The sequence below is a fragment of the Dasypus novemcinctus genome, chromosome 7 (assembly GCF_030445035.2).
Source record: "Dasypus novemcinctus isolate mDasNov1 chromosome 7, mDasNov1.1.hap2, whole genome shotgun sequence".
Lineage (NCBI taxonomy): Eukaryota > Metazoa > Chordata > Mammalia > Cingulata > Dasypodidae > Dasypus > Dasypus novemcinctus.
In genome coordinates, this window is record NC_080679.1 from 38,711,683 (window position 1) to 38,726,717 (window position 15,035).

Below are 15,035 nucleotides of genomic sequence, written 5' to 3' on the forward strand. Positions count from 1 at the left end.
TTTACATTGCTTTGAGAAAAGGAGGCAAAAGGCATCCCTTCACAATTTTCTTACAGCAATTTGTTTTGAAGGTATTACGTATTTATACGTGTGCACACATAAATATTTTATATAAAATTTAAATAAATAGACCAGTAAAGTGACCATTAAGTCTCTTAAAAGTATGAATTTATAAATTGTACACCAGACACAGAACTTGAGACCTGTAATGAGAAAATCATTACTCTGAAAAAAAAAACAAAAACACCACGTCAATATGGAAATTAAATATAAAAGAGAAAACAATAATCACCGAATAACCTGTCACGTAACGATTTCCTTCCACCAGAAGATGCAAAAACATTTTCCCCCTTTCTTATGCACCCCCAGTTTCTTCCCTGCTTTCTTCCCAAGGAGCCGGTGTAGACGGCCGGTGTGGACTTTTCTCCAGAGATGAGAAGTACAAATTTGCACTTTATCGGGAGCGTGTGCACTTTTGCCCCTGGCCCCCCTTCCCTCTGCCTCCAAGATGGTAGGAAAGTTGTCGTTTCGGAGGGCAGAGGAGCTGCTCTCTGGTGTTATGTCCTCGCAGTGCCTGTAGTGGTGCTGTAGGAGGCTGCTGCCTCTTCTTGTGCAGCCCCGGCAGCCCTGCCTTCTTGGCTGGAGAGTATATTCAGGGATTTCCCCTTAATAATCACCGACCCTGGGAGCACTTTTTAGTTTCCAAAATAAAAATATGAACCTCACCCCTCTTGCTTGACAGGGAAAGGCTCTCGCCGGAGCCCAGGGGGGAGCAGTAGCAGCAGCAGCCGAGCTTCCTAGTCCATTGCCAGCGCCTTTCACTCTGATCTGTCAGCCCAGGCGAGGGAAAGGGGGGAAGGAGGAAAAAAAAAAAAAAAAAAAAAAAAAGCAGCTGAAAGGTAAGCAGGGGCGGCCCCAGGCCCGGCCCACATCCTCGGGCTCCCGTAGGGCGGCGGGCTGGGCCGCGCAGGCAGGGCGGGCGGCGAGCGCGCTTACGTGAGGCCGGGGATTTACCGGCCCGCGCCAGGCCCCGGGCGGAGAATGAAAGGGTGAGAGGGGCTGGCGCCGGGACCGCGGGGGTTGGGGGCCTGGAGATCTCGGGGGCGCCCGCGGGCCGCCACGGCGGGCGGGCGAGGGTCCAGCCAGAGCCTGAGCTGGGCTACCGCTGCGGCCTACGGGCCGGGTGGGGGTGTGGGGCGGAAGGGGGGGCGCCGGCTAGGCCTCGGGCCCGTGGGCCCTGCAGTGGCCGCGCCCTCTCCCTGTACCGCGGGCCTCCCCGCGCCCTCTGGGGTCCCCCGGGGTCTCCTGGCCGGACAGCGGCGCGGTAGGGCCGAATCCGGCTCTTGGCCGGAGGCTCCCCGGCGGGGCGGCAGGCCCGGGCTGCCGGGACAGGGGCGTCAGGGCCTAGGTGTGGGGAATGGTCGCACCTCTCCGGGTCTCTCGCAAACGCCCCTCGTATTTCAGAAAGAGTTAAATTTATTTATTCCCTTCCTCCGCACTCCTGGTGGCCAGGTCGGGGCGGGGCGGGCGGCCTGGCGGGCGTGGGGTGGGGTGGAGGGGCGGTGAAGAGTCAGGTGCAGTCGCGGCCCGGAAAGTTTCCTTTTGGACCTGAATTGGGGGCTGCTCTCTCTTCGGCGAGCCCTAGTCCTAGCGCCCAGGATCCCCGAGAGTGTTGGGGAGAGCACTCGGCTTTTTTGAAACTCTTTGCCAGTTCCTGTCCACTGAAGGTACTCCGGCCCCTGCACCCCTCGCCCGCGCCCCACCCCACTCCTGGCGAGCCCTTTCTGGGCTGCAAACTCAAGCCTATCCCCCAAGGACCCCCCAGGCCGGGGAGGGGGCCTTCCCTTTCTGTTAGGAAAAGTTTTCCAGGGAATTTTCTTACCTATATTAGTTAGGGACTGTGCTATTTGGGGTGGGAAGGGAGGAGGTAAATCCAGGTGGTGATTCTACCGAGCAGTCTTTCCTAATCGTCTTTTAGTTTAGCCCTTACCCCAGAAAGTGAGGGTGTTGTTTGCAGATTTCGTACCCACCCTCCTTTCATCCTGGACTCCTTTGGGTCTAAAGTCCCCGTTTCTAGACAGCTCGCTCCGGCAAAGGGAAAGATGTAGGGAACAGTGGGAAGACTGTCAGTAAGAGGGGCAGGATCAGGCAGGATTTCAGGAGCAGACCCCAGATGTAGGAGTTTCACCTCTTATTTGATCACTGTCCGGCAAAACAAGTACGCGAACAGAACCCAAGGAGGAGACCCTGGGTGTCAGAAAGCTTCTAGTAGTAAAATTAGGAGGAGGAGGAGGCGGATGGAGAGGAGGTGGGCAGGGCAGCTGCTGAAACAAGGTCTAAAGTTTAAGGAGCAGTAATTTATTTATTCTGATAATAATAATTTGGATTTATGTGGCATCCTTATATTCGACCTTAGAAATAGAAAAATTTAAGGGAACTTATTACCACAACTCAGAAGGGTCTGTGGAAGAGCCCTCTGGGAAGTGAACATAGCTGACACACTGTGGTTTGGTAGTGTTTTTTTTTTTTTCAGTTTAAACGGATTCAATTTTAGCTATATTTTGGTGCCATGAGTTGTGGAAGTTTTTAGAGAAATGTAAACCTAAATTTCCAAGTCTAGATTTTTCCACTTTTCAGAGATGGAATGTTTCCTGAAGGTAACTCTTTGAGGTTCTTTAGTGTTGAAGTTAAGTTTAACGGCTTGCCCCTACTCCTCCCTCCCCGCCAGTGCGGGTTTGTTTTGTGGGGTTCTTTTTCCTCTTTCTTTTGTTCGTTTTTTCCCTCATCTTTTTGGTGGACCGAGAGCAGTATGTTGTGGTTATATCTGTGTCCAGCCTGGTGGAGGCTGGAGTTTGCTGGTGGAGTATTCCACGTTCTCACAGTTGGACCCCCAGAGCACTATTATACAGTGAAGAGCTGGCACTTGCAGGACAATGAATAACCCTTGCCTTGGTCAGTGTTGACTTCTGTTAGGCTTCTGAGACTCCTTATGTGATTCTTACTAAGAAAAGAAAGTGTATCTTTCTTTTCTTTTGTCTGCCTAAAATAAAATTGCTTTTCCACAATGATAAGTATCCAGGCATTTTGCATTTTACTTAAAATCTTGATGTTGGAGAAAGTATGGATTTGATATGAAAATGCAAATTACATTTAATGGTTGTTTATTGATTAATTCAAATTGCTTATTGACTTGGATGTTTTCATAGAAATGTATGCCAAAAATTGTTACTTCTGTTATAGTTTGTCCTGTTTTTAAACCATATTGGAAGGAAAAATCATTTTATGAGTCGACTTTTCTTAGAATATTTTAAAATTTAAAAAAATTGTCTTTGTTTCATAATTTAATATTTTAAGATATGTTGTTGACTTTGTATTCGTAAGCTCCCAAAACTGTACATATACATACTCCATAAATCTTATACTTTTTTCCACCCTGTCCTAAATATATATTAATGTCCTACCCTAACCATGGGTTAATTTATTCTTAATAGAATTTGGTTTTCTTTCCACTGAAAGATAGTATAAGGATTTGCATACGGCATCCCAATTATTGTTCGCAATAAAGAAAAATGAACATTTTAGTTTAAGTGTGTTTAAGAATTTGTAAGTCAGAGCACCCAAAAAAACATGTCATTAAAAAAATAAAATGCTGATTCATCCTCACCTGAGATGTTTCCCAAGGGCTTAAGGCACCCCTTACTATCCCGGCATGGAATAGTGGTTATAGATAATAAGAGGTCACATATATCTGGACACAGATCAGTAGTCTCAAACATCTAACGCCTCCCCCCCTACACACACACTTTTGGACTGGGCTCTGGGTTCAGATCCCAGCTCTTCCCCTGGGAGGGTTACTTAATCTTTGGCTTATTTACCTTTAAAGTAGAAATAAAATTCTTTGATGTAATGGCTAAGTGCGGTTGTCCTGTCCATCATACCTTTCTATTAACACCATGTAATAACACTTCCCTTATTTGATTTTTTTCTGACTGAAAGTAATACATGCGCCTAGGGCATATTTGGAAAATAAAACATTTCATCCTACTTTCAAGCGATAATCCTTGTTAACATTTTATTGTGTTTTCTTTCATTTTGTGCCAGCATGTGTGGATATTGCATAAACTTCAGGTCTTGATCGTAACAACAGTTATGTAGTTTTGTATTGGTTGAAAATTTGGGCTCTGGTGTCAAACTGGCCTTGAATCCTACCTGTGCAACCTTGGACAAATTACTTAATCTCATTAAGTCTCAGTTTCTTTATTTGTGAACGGGCTTGGTAATAGTACCTACTTCATAGGGCTGCTGTGAAGATTAGATGAGGAATTGCATATAAAACCTTTAGAATGTTGCCTGGTGCATAACCTTTATATAATATTTTCCTCTAAGGATTTTTAATTCATTTGAATTTTCAGTGAGTTCTTTACTTCATTGTATAGTAATACTAATAAGTATTTTAGTACAGATAGAATAATATAGTTACTGTCACGGGGCAAATATTTTTTTTGTATGCCAGTAAAAAATTAGCAATGTATTTATAGAGTTTCAGCAACTTGACGTTAGCCCAGCTTCTGCTGTTGAATTCAGTTGAGTTGGCAAGTGTAAAGGAGTGGTAAAGTACAAAGAAGGAGGTGGGTTGATTTTACTCCTGACTCCTCCCTTTAAGCTCACGGAGGTCGGGCAGAGAACATGGGTGAGTGTGTGTGTGGTGGGGGGGGGGGGTGACTGTGCATTGTATTTTGCCTCACTTTGAATGCGAGCAGTAGTTTGTGGCTTTGCTAGGTTCATCTTGGGAAGATGATGTTTACCTGCGTGGTGGTAGGGGTTACTGAAGCCAGCCCTAGTTCATTCATTTGAAGATTAGCTGCTTTGTGGAAGCTCTGGGCTTTGCAATCCTTTGACTCATTCTCTGCCCTTCAGGAGTTTGTAGTCTATTGTGGAAAAAAAATAAACTGACATTTACAGCATTGAATGATAAGGGATAGGTTAGCCTGGAGGAAGGTAACCTGTTTCTTTATTCTAGCCTAGAGGCATACTTTTTAGGCTGACTTTCTAGAAGAAGTTTCTGCCTTTAAGTGGATAGGTAGAGTGGGAAAGGCCTTCTAGGAGATCATTTATATCTGGATACCTACAAGTATAAATAAATGCTTGGGGACAAAAGATATTCTATATTTTTTCCAGATCTTGGTTTTATAAGACCCTGCAGTTGGGAGAGTAGAGAAATAGTGAGGGGGAGTGAGAGATACACCTGGCCTGGTCTTAAGGCCTCTGTATGCTAGGTGAAGGGGTTTAGCTTTACCTTTTAAATTTATAACAAGTCACTGAAGGCTTTGGCCGGATAAATTATTTGAGTTTTAGAGGATTTGAGCTGTACAAAGAGTAGAATAAAGGAGGACTAGATTGGAATTTGACCAGTGAGGCAGCTGCAGAGAAGAGATGAAGAGGGCATGAACTATATAAATTAAGCAGTGGATTTGGAGAGAAGTAGTAGGTGAGGAGGGAAATTTAGGAGGGAAAGTTCTCTGCTTAGTTTGACAGACCAGACCAGAGGGGAACATGTGGTGATGAGAACTAGAAGGAAATGTTGAAGATGGTTTCCCAGGTTTCTGGTTTAAGTGACTGCTGAAATACAGCGGAGAGCAGTAGGAGCAGATTTGGAGGAGGAAGGGTGTGCAAGTGTTTGGGGGTTGGTGATGAGTTCAATTTTGGTCTTTGGGATGCCCAGCTGGAGATGTTCAATAGTGTATTCTGGCTCTTAAGGGAGAGATCTGAGCTTAGTGTAGATTTGGGGATCATCCTCAGAGAAGGCTGCTAAACTTGTAGATAAGAGTCAGGGACCTCTTCTACAATCTGATGAACTTCATGAACCCTTCTCCAAAGCAATGCACATAAGTACATTCACAATTTTGAACATTTGGTTTGAAACCTGGCTTAATAATCTCTGGTTTTAGAATAGATTAGTAGAGAAGAAATTATAATAAAAGCCTGTAGAAATGTTTTGCTCACACTTTTTACACGTTTATGTGACTTTATCACACTATTTTATAATAAATAAAGGAGAAGTTTTACAAAATAATTTGTTCAAGGTAACACATCTTGTATTTTTAAAAGTTCAAATGAATTACTGACATGAAAAAGTTAGGTTTTGTGGTTTTTAATCTTTTGAAAAATTGAAAGTTCTAGAAACCCTGGGCCTGCTTTTTAAATTTTGTCATTTTTTAATTGCAAAAGCTGTCTAGAGTCAGTTGCCTTTGAAGGATCAAAGTTTGCCCCCTTCCCCTACCCGCCCCCCCCCCCCCCCCCCCGGCCCCCGTGGTGGTCCCTGTAGGCATTTCATTTTGCAGCTCTATAAAATATGATTTTTTAAAAAACAGGAACACAAGGGTAGGGGCAGAAAAGGGAAGCCACTCACTGAGCTTCCAGAAAGGAGAGATTTTCAAGAAGGAGAAAGTGGTCAACAGGGACAAATGCTGCCTGGACTTTAAGTAAGATAAGGATGGAAAAGTATATGTACTTGAGCAACAAGGAGGTCATTAGTTTCAAATTCTTAGGAGAACAAAAGAACTTTGAGAAATATAGTTACAACTTAGTTTTTTTTCTTTCTTCTTGTTCTGCAATATAGTGTTTCTGTAACAATACAGAGTGGCTGTGACATGGCTAGGAACTCAGAAAATGTTTTTTGTAAACGATTATTAACTGGAGCTAATAAATGCCATAATCAGATAAAACACGGCTCATTCTGCTAGTATTTTTCATCACAAGAATATCAGTATATAGATGATCTATAGAATGTCAAAAAATATTTTTAATACTCAATTTTTAATGTGGATTATGAGAGAACAGTTCTTAGGGGATTTTGTTACCCTAACTCCAAGGAAGTGGGAGAGTCTGAATGAAGGATTAGACTGTACCATTCATAAAACTACTAGTGTCTGGAGAGTACCTTTTAGCCCTGCAGATTCAGGACTTAAATGATAATACTAATAGAGCTACTTACTTACTGCTTTTAATCTAATAGAAGTTAACATTAAGTGATTACTATGTGCTGAGTACCATGCTAAAGCACAGTTCATGAAATGCCTAGTTTAACTCTCCTAAACGACTCAGTGAGGTACATACTATTATAATTCTCCCTTTACAGATGAGAAAACTGAAACCTGAATGATTTGCCCAAGGTCCTATACAACCAGTAACTAGAAGAAACCGGATTTGAGCCCCATCTCTCCATAACCAGCAGAGCCAATGATGCTCTTTACCACTGCATAAACTATCTTTACCTTTCTAATAAATCAGGTAAGGAACTAGTATAATGGCGATTTAAATTATTTTAATTTAAATTCATAATATAAAATTATTTATACTGTGATATTTGAATGCTATATTATAGAGTTCAGTAAGCATTATTTGATTCATTTTAAAGTATTCCAGTTTGAACTTAATTATAATATTACTTATATTTTGAAGTGATAAGCTGTTTTCTCACTGATTCTTGCTCTTTGAGTCACATCAGTTGATAGATTTCCATCATTCCTCAGACTAATTATGCTACTTTTCACACTATGTGGAATGTTAGTTTTGATTTTTAATGAATTTTACTTGTCTGTTTAGTATCTTATTACATTTTGTGCTCCATGAAGTTGAATTAAAACTCATTTCCAAAAAGCCTTAAAATGGAGAAAAAACATTTTTAAGACCTTAAGTTATGAGACTCTAAATGTGATTTTTAACAGTACCACTCCTTCTGGGATAAGTATTAGGTTGGTGCAAAAGGAATTGTGGTTTCCGACTGAATTTTAAATCATTATAACTAGGCTCAAACACATCTTTATTAATCATTACATTAATAAGGGACCATTACAATCAACACATTTTTGCCAATGAGAAAGAAATTTGTTTATTCTTGTAAAAATCCATGTAAAAATTCGTGCTTTGGGATTTGATGAACTCTTGCAAAAGATTTCCTGCATCCTGCTGGTTATGGAAACTTTTTCCCTGCAAAAAGTTGTCAAGATGCTTGAAGAAGTGGTAGTCGGTTTGCGAGAGGTCAGGTGAATATGGTGGATGAGGCAAAACTTTGTAGCCCAATTCATTCAACTTTGGAAGTACTGGTTGTATGACGTGCAGTTGGGCATTGTTGTGGAGAAAAATTGGGCCCTTTCTGTTGACCATGCTGCCTGCAGGCATTGCAGTTTTCGGTGCATATCATTGATTTGCTGAGATGCTTTTCAGATGTAATGGCTTTGCGGGGATTCAGAAAGCTATAGTGGATCAGACTAGCAGCAGACCACCAGTGACCATGACCTTTTTTTGGTGCAAGTTTGGCTTTGGGAAGTGCTTTGTAGCTTCTTCTCAGTCCAACCATCGAGCTGGTGGTCCGTGATTATTGTATAAAATTCACTTTTCCTCTATCAAAAAGTGGTTTGTTGTTGTTGCATAGAATAAGAGAAGAGACACTTCAGAATGATGACTTTTACAATTTTTGGTCAACTCATGAGGCACCCACTTGTCGTGCTTTTTCACCTTTCCAGTTTGCTTTCAAATGCCTAATGACCATAGAATGGTTGACATTTAGTTCTTTGGCAACTTCTTGTGTAGTTAGTTGTAAGAGGATTAGCCTCAGTGATTGCTCTCAATTGGTCATTGTCAACTTCTGATGGCCTGCCACTATACTCCTCATCTTTGAGGCTCTCATCTCCTTTGAAAAACTTTTTTTTCTCTCCCTCCCCCCTACCGTTTTTTGGGGTTGTTTTGTTTTTTGTTGTTTATTTTTTGCTTTCTGTGCCCATTTGTGTATGATCTTCTGTCTGTTTCTTTTTTTCTTCTCTTCTGGGCTTCACTGGGATTCGATCCTGGGGTCCTCCAATGTGGGAGAGAGGTTCCCTGTCACTTGTGCCATCTCAGTTGCTAGTTTCTGTTGCATCTCGTCTTGACTCTCCCCTGTGTCATCATCTTGCTGTGTTGCTCACTGTGTGGGCCTGACTCACCATTCAGCCACGCTTTTACTTGGGGGTCCCATGGATTGAATCCGGGTCCTGCCATATGGTAGACGGAAGCCCAGTCAGTCGCTTGAATCATATCCATTTCCCTGCAAAACTTCTTGAACCACTACTGCACTATACGTTCATTAGCATTCCTGGGCCAAATGTGTTGTTGATGTTGTGAGTTGTCTTCCCTGCTTCACAATCCATTTTGAACTCAAATAAGAAAATTGCTTGAATTTGCTTTTTGTTTAACATAATTTCCATAGTCTAAAATAAATGGCAAGTAATAAGTCATTAGCAAAAAAGCATAAAGCAAGAAATGCACATTAATTGATGTATAACATACCACATTTATTTAAGAACATATGCCAACATCAAACAACAAATTTCAACATACAAAACTGCAATTACTTTTGCACCAACCTAATAAATGGTCTTTTCATTTGCATTAAATTATATTGGAAAATTAACATTCTGAGAATTTAGATTCATGCTAGTTTAAAAATTGTATGGTATATTACAGGTCTAGGCTACATAAAGGTGGTGAAATATGAAATTACAGATGACAGTTAAGTGAAAATGCTATGGCAGTGAGATGCACATGCTCCTGAAACATGAGAATTAAAAGAACAGTGATGACATGTATGAGATTCCATATGGAGGTGATGCAGTGGCAGTCCCAAAGAGAATAATGTTCATATTTTTGCCAACTTGTTTTATGGTTGCTGTTGGAAAGCTGAAAGGGCTGTCAGGCTGCTTTTGTTAAAAGCTTATCTTCCCAACTTTGGATAGATTGTATGATGTGTGAATATATCTCAGTAAAACTGCTTTATTGAGGGAAAAAAAAGCTTTTCTTCCCTGCTTGTGTTATTCCTCTGTGTTTGCAGGAAGAAGGAAGCTATGGAAATGAGTTGTTTTATTTTTTAATTAAAAATACATATGCTGCTGCTGCTCTAGAGTGCTTAATTGCTTACATTCTCTCATTTAAAGTAGCATAGATCCATTTTTATTAGAAGCAACTTATTTCCACAGGTGAAGATCATAGCTACTAGAGCTACTAATATTTATTTAGTCTGGCTAAGTTTTTTCTTTTTCAAGTGATATTTATCATGTGTTAAAAGCTAAAGATTATAGTTTTTTTCTTTATGGATTGAAAAATGTGATAGTATTTAAATGTTAAGGTCTGTGAGATGTTTAATTAAGATTGTGTGGTCTTTTATTTATTTATAATCCCCCTCTTCTTTATATCTTACAATGAATGTCAAAGAACAAAGGTGATGTGAACTTACCCTTTGGTAAGGTGGGGTAAAGAACTCTAGGTGTAGAATTTTTTAAATGTAGGGTTTTTTTTCCTGACATCTTCCTTTCTGTTTTGTCATGGTTTCTTCTTTATTTAAAAAGAAAAAAAGACTGTTGATATAGAGAAGATTGGATGAATATTTGTTTCCAGTTTCTAGAAAAGTGATTTGATCTTAGTATTCATTTAGAAGAAAGAAGTGTAAGTATAAAAATTAAATTGAGGTTTTAAATGGTGGATTTCAAAATGGTGAACAGTTAACTGTTCAAAAGGAAGATGCAAAGAATGATATAAAGATGGATCTTAAAAAGACTTGAAAAACATTAAAAATTAGAATAAATGGGAAGGAAAAACTAATCACAAGTTGATAGGAGAAATTAAAGTTGAAGAGAAGTTTATAAGATGTTGAAATTGAACACTTTTTTTAAGTGGCATATAGGGAGTAGAGGTGATTAGTGAGAGTTTTGGCACATTGTGGACAAGTGCTGAAAGAAGGGTAGTAGACTAGGTTAATGAATTTTTAGAGTTAGAAGGACGTTGAGTAGGCAGACTTTTAATGCACTTACGTTTTTGAACATTAGTTGCTAAGTAAATATTGGTAGTAAATTATATGACATCTGTTTGATGAAACATTTGATGTTACTTTCTCAAGTGTTCTGGAATATTTAATATTTTAAAACTTCTAAAGTGCACTAACGTTCTTTTGCTGTATGACTGACTTGGAAAAAATTGTATAGACTATCTTAAGTACACATTTAATGATTTTTAAATTATTTAATAATCAGTGGGTGAGTATTATAACCTTTGGGTATACAATCTGGAATTGAATGACTATCATTGAATCTATACATTTGGCATGTAGTTATTGAGTGCCTGTTAACTTCTGTGCACTGTGTCAGGCCCTGGGATATAACGATGAACAGATAATTGTTCACCCTTCTGGGAGATTATTGTCTAGGAAGAAAAACAATAAAATAGGCAATTATAATAGAACATGATCAATACCAAAATAGGGAGGCAAACAGAGTACCTGAGAGGGGCACCTAACTAACTCAACATTACTTGAATGATTAGTTTTGGGTTGGCCGGTGGAGGGGGCACTAAGTGGGAAGTAAGGGGAAAAGTCCTTTGCTCTGTGCAGAGGTAGTGCCCTGATCTTAAGAGTCTTGATGAGACCAGAGGAACCTGGTGTGTGCGGAGCTGTGGGTAAAGTCTCCTGTTATTCACTTACTTTTTTGTGAGTTAATGAGTCTCATCTCATAGATTATAATATTTTGAGGGCCAAAACTCTGTCTTACTATTATATCCTCCACAACTGCAAAAATGATGATTTTTCATAAGCAGTTAATAAAAACTTAACATTAAAGTTAGAATCACATGAATTTGACACTGCACATGAACTGAATTTGACAGTGCATATGAATTGAATTTGTTTGGTACCCTCTTTAATAGCGTGTTGATTCTGTAAAAAAAAAAAATAGAGAATTATTACCAAAGTAATATGTTTGTTGTAAAAAAAAAAGGTAGTAAATATATGATTTTTATTTTATTATGGTGTATTTTACTACACAGACTTTTAAAAGATGTCTCCTGAAAAGTGGTTAAAATGAAGCAATTTTATGTGCTAAGTGCCAGCCTCTGGTAGCAGATACAAGGATTCCTTTGAATTTGAAAGTTTAGTAAGTTTTTTTGATGTTACTTTATCAGATATTCTGGAATATTCAATATTTTAAAGCTTCTAACGTGCACTAACTTTCTTTTGCTATATGACTATTAAAAGTAATTGTATAAACTATCTGAAGTACACATTTAATGATTTTTAAATTATTTAATCATCATTGTGTGACAGAGTACTGTCATCTGTCTTCTCTCCACTCCAAACAAGCTAAAAAGAATGAGAAAACAGGAAATGCAGTCTTTGATAACTATTATAACTTTGTAATCAGAGTATATGAGTGTTATTAAGTACAGCGAAAATCAAAATAGGGAAAAGGAGGATCCCAAGAGGGTATGATTTCCTCCACATAACTCAGGCAAAATGAGGGAAACATATTTCTTTTAAGTATATGTCGCATCTCGGGGACAAAACCAATAACCCCCAAACGTGGAGGCAAAGTTGGGAATATTCATTAGCCTCCCCAAGTGGCAGGAGAGGTAAGGCTAAATGACAAATTACATGGTCATGCTATTTTTGTGAGAAAGTGAGAGTGGAAGAGAAACTGGCTGCAAACAGCCTTACAGCTGTTAATCTTGGTTCAGCTGAAAAGAAATAAAGCCTAAATTACTGTCCCTTCAGATCTGTGCCATATGGGCCCCTGTAAGTGTGCTGGTGGTAAATATTTTTAGAAACCAGAGCAGGTGAAATTATGAACTAGTAGTTCTCTGTAGTCGGAGGGAGGAGGGCAGAAGGACTTGTCCCCTCTGAAACATTTCTTTGAGCTTTTTTGAGATGCAAATGCTCTTGAAATGCAAAGCTCTTGAGCATTTTTGAAATACAAAAGCTCAAGAAATAAATAAGACAAAAGAAGGAGATAGTGAGCTGACAGAATGAGCACATTTTGAAAGAGAAAACATAGCCCCAATCGAAATGAAGGTCACTTTTGAAATATACACTATAGCTGAGGATAATGGAGGCAAAGTTGAGAAATTTGAGAAATCTGAAATAGAAAGAATAAAAATAAGAAGATATACATATATGTACATATCAGTTCTAGAGGACATGATACAATATCTGTAGTTAGTATACAAAAGAGGGATGAACTAGGAATTTATAGCCAGGCAAACTGTAGCTTAAATATAATATCAGTTGACATGTATTTCCAAACAGAAAAACCATGGCTTAGTTCCCATAGGTCAGCCCTAAGTGGCTAATATAAAGACTGTTATAAAGCATTCAATCAAGAAATGAATGAAAAATTAAGTTAAAAGCATTAGTGATTAGCAGCGAATAAATTTAAGTGTAGAACTAAGGTTAAAATGTTATAAACCATGACAATGTTGAACTAATAACGTGAGGAAAATATATTGGAAGTTGGAAGTGGTTAGGTAGTTACAAATATGGGAATATTTCTCATTGTTCATAACATGGGTTCATAAGTAATGATTAACACTAATAAGTACAGTAAGAGTCTTAGTGTGTAGTAGAGAAATGTTTTCTCACAGACTGTAAATCTTCAAGAAAACAGACTATGCAGTGAAATACATAATAAAAAGTTTGAGTTAAGAGCAAAAAGCAATGCAAAAAATTAATAGAACTAAGATGAAATATCTGTCATGTCAATAAATATAAAATAGAAACAGGTTAAACTCATTAAGAAAAGGACATGTGAGAACTCTGTACTTTCTGCATAATTTTTCTATAACCCTACAAACAACTTCTCTAATAAAAGAAAAAGAATGGCACTCAGTTTCCAGCAAAAATTCAAACTCAACTGAAGATACATTTAAAACAAATGGGCACCTAATATTTTAGTAAATATTTTAGACTATGGTCATATGGTCTCTGTCGCAGATACTCAGCTCTACTGTTACAGCACAATGTGTGAACGAATGAGTGTGGCAGTGTTCCAATAAAACTTTATTTATAAAAAATAGCACTGGGCTGAATTTGTCTATAATTTGCCAGACCCTGATCTAAAAGGTAGTGCCTCAGAAAAGTTGAGGGTGAAAGGACTAACAAAGACCTAACTGGCAAATTCAAGCTGAAAACTGATTTCATGTCAACAAAAGTTGAATCCAAAATAAAAAGCATCATTTGCGGTACATTGTTTACTGATAGAATGACAGTCTAGTGACTGTAAATCTCACATACCAAATAATAGAGCACTAAAGTTTATAAAAAAGAAAAACTGTAATAAATATAAAGAGAAACACAGAAATCAGATTATAGTAGGGGATTTTGATTCATTTCTTCCAGCCCTGGATAAAATAAGTGGACAAAATATGTAAAGATATAGGAACATTAATAGCATGCTATACAGTATATCAAACAACATACCCTGGAAACAATGAATAACAAAATAAACTGAAAGTAAGAAGGTATTAGCAAAGATACAAGCAGAAGTTGATGAATTAGGAAACAGAAAAATAAATCCTAGAGGTTTTTTTTAAGTGGGTACTGGTAAAACCCTACTGTTACCAGATTTTATCTAGGTTCTTGGCTATGCTGCAGAAATGAATTTCAAGAGCATGCTGGATGAGTTAGGTCAGTAATTTATTCAGGAGGGAGGGAAGAGAAATGGGAGAAAATAACAGAGCAGGGGTCCCAAGTAGAGAGGAAGGGGTGAAAAGGAATAAAAAGGGTGGGTTTACAAGCTACAATTCCCCATTATAGATTATAAATTCCCAGGTTCACTTGTGTGGCCACATGGCAGAGGAAAAATGGCGAGGGTGGTGTGCAGAGGGCAGGAATGGGTCCACAGGCAAGAGAGCAGGGCGAGAGTGCAGTGGTCAGGCCATGCGTTTGCTTTATAAACTGTTGATTATTCCACCCCTTTGCTAATGGCAGGGGAGGGGTTCCAGCTGTGTGCCGTTTTGACTGATTATCCCACCCATCAATCCCTTAGGACCCAGTGACAAAGTCCCTAGGGAACATCCAGGGCTTTTCTTTGCATCCAGAAGAAGTCTTTGTTCTGGATAGCAGAATCCTGGGGGTGGAGGTCTTCCCAGCCATCTTCTGTGTTACTCATGTCCACATGGACTCTCTGTCAGGTTCCAGATCCATCTTTTAATTTCCTATCTTACTAGCCTGCAGTCACTAC

The 15,035-nt window shown here is 39.2% G+C and overlaps 1 protein-coding gene across 8 annotated transcripts in view; it reads left to right on the top strand.

Moving 5' to 3' along the window:
* The first annotated feature begins 483 nt into the window (after positions 1-483).
* INO80D (INO80 complex subunit D) overlaps positions 484-15,035 on the top strand; it is a 92,503-nt gene continuing 77,951 nt past the window's right edge. For 2 of the 8 annotated variants that reach the window (XM_058300303.2, XM_004461913.5), the window contains exons 1-3: positions 500-899; positions 7,139-7,290; positions 11,848-11,954. The gene's annotated coding sequence lies outside the window, so the exon portion shown is untranslated. Of the gene's footprint in view, positions 1,050-7,138; positions 7,291-11,838; positions 11,955-15,035 lie in introns of those variants that run through there. The other 6 variants (XM_058300304.2, XM_004461914.5, XM_058300302.2 and 3 more) reach the window with 5 other exon arrangements.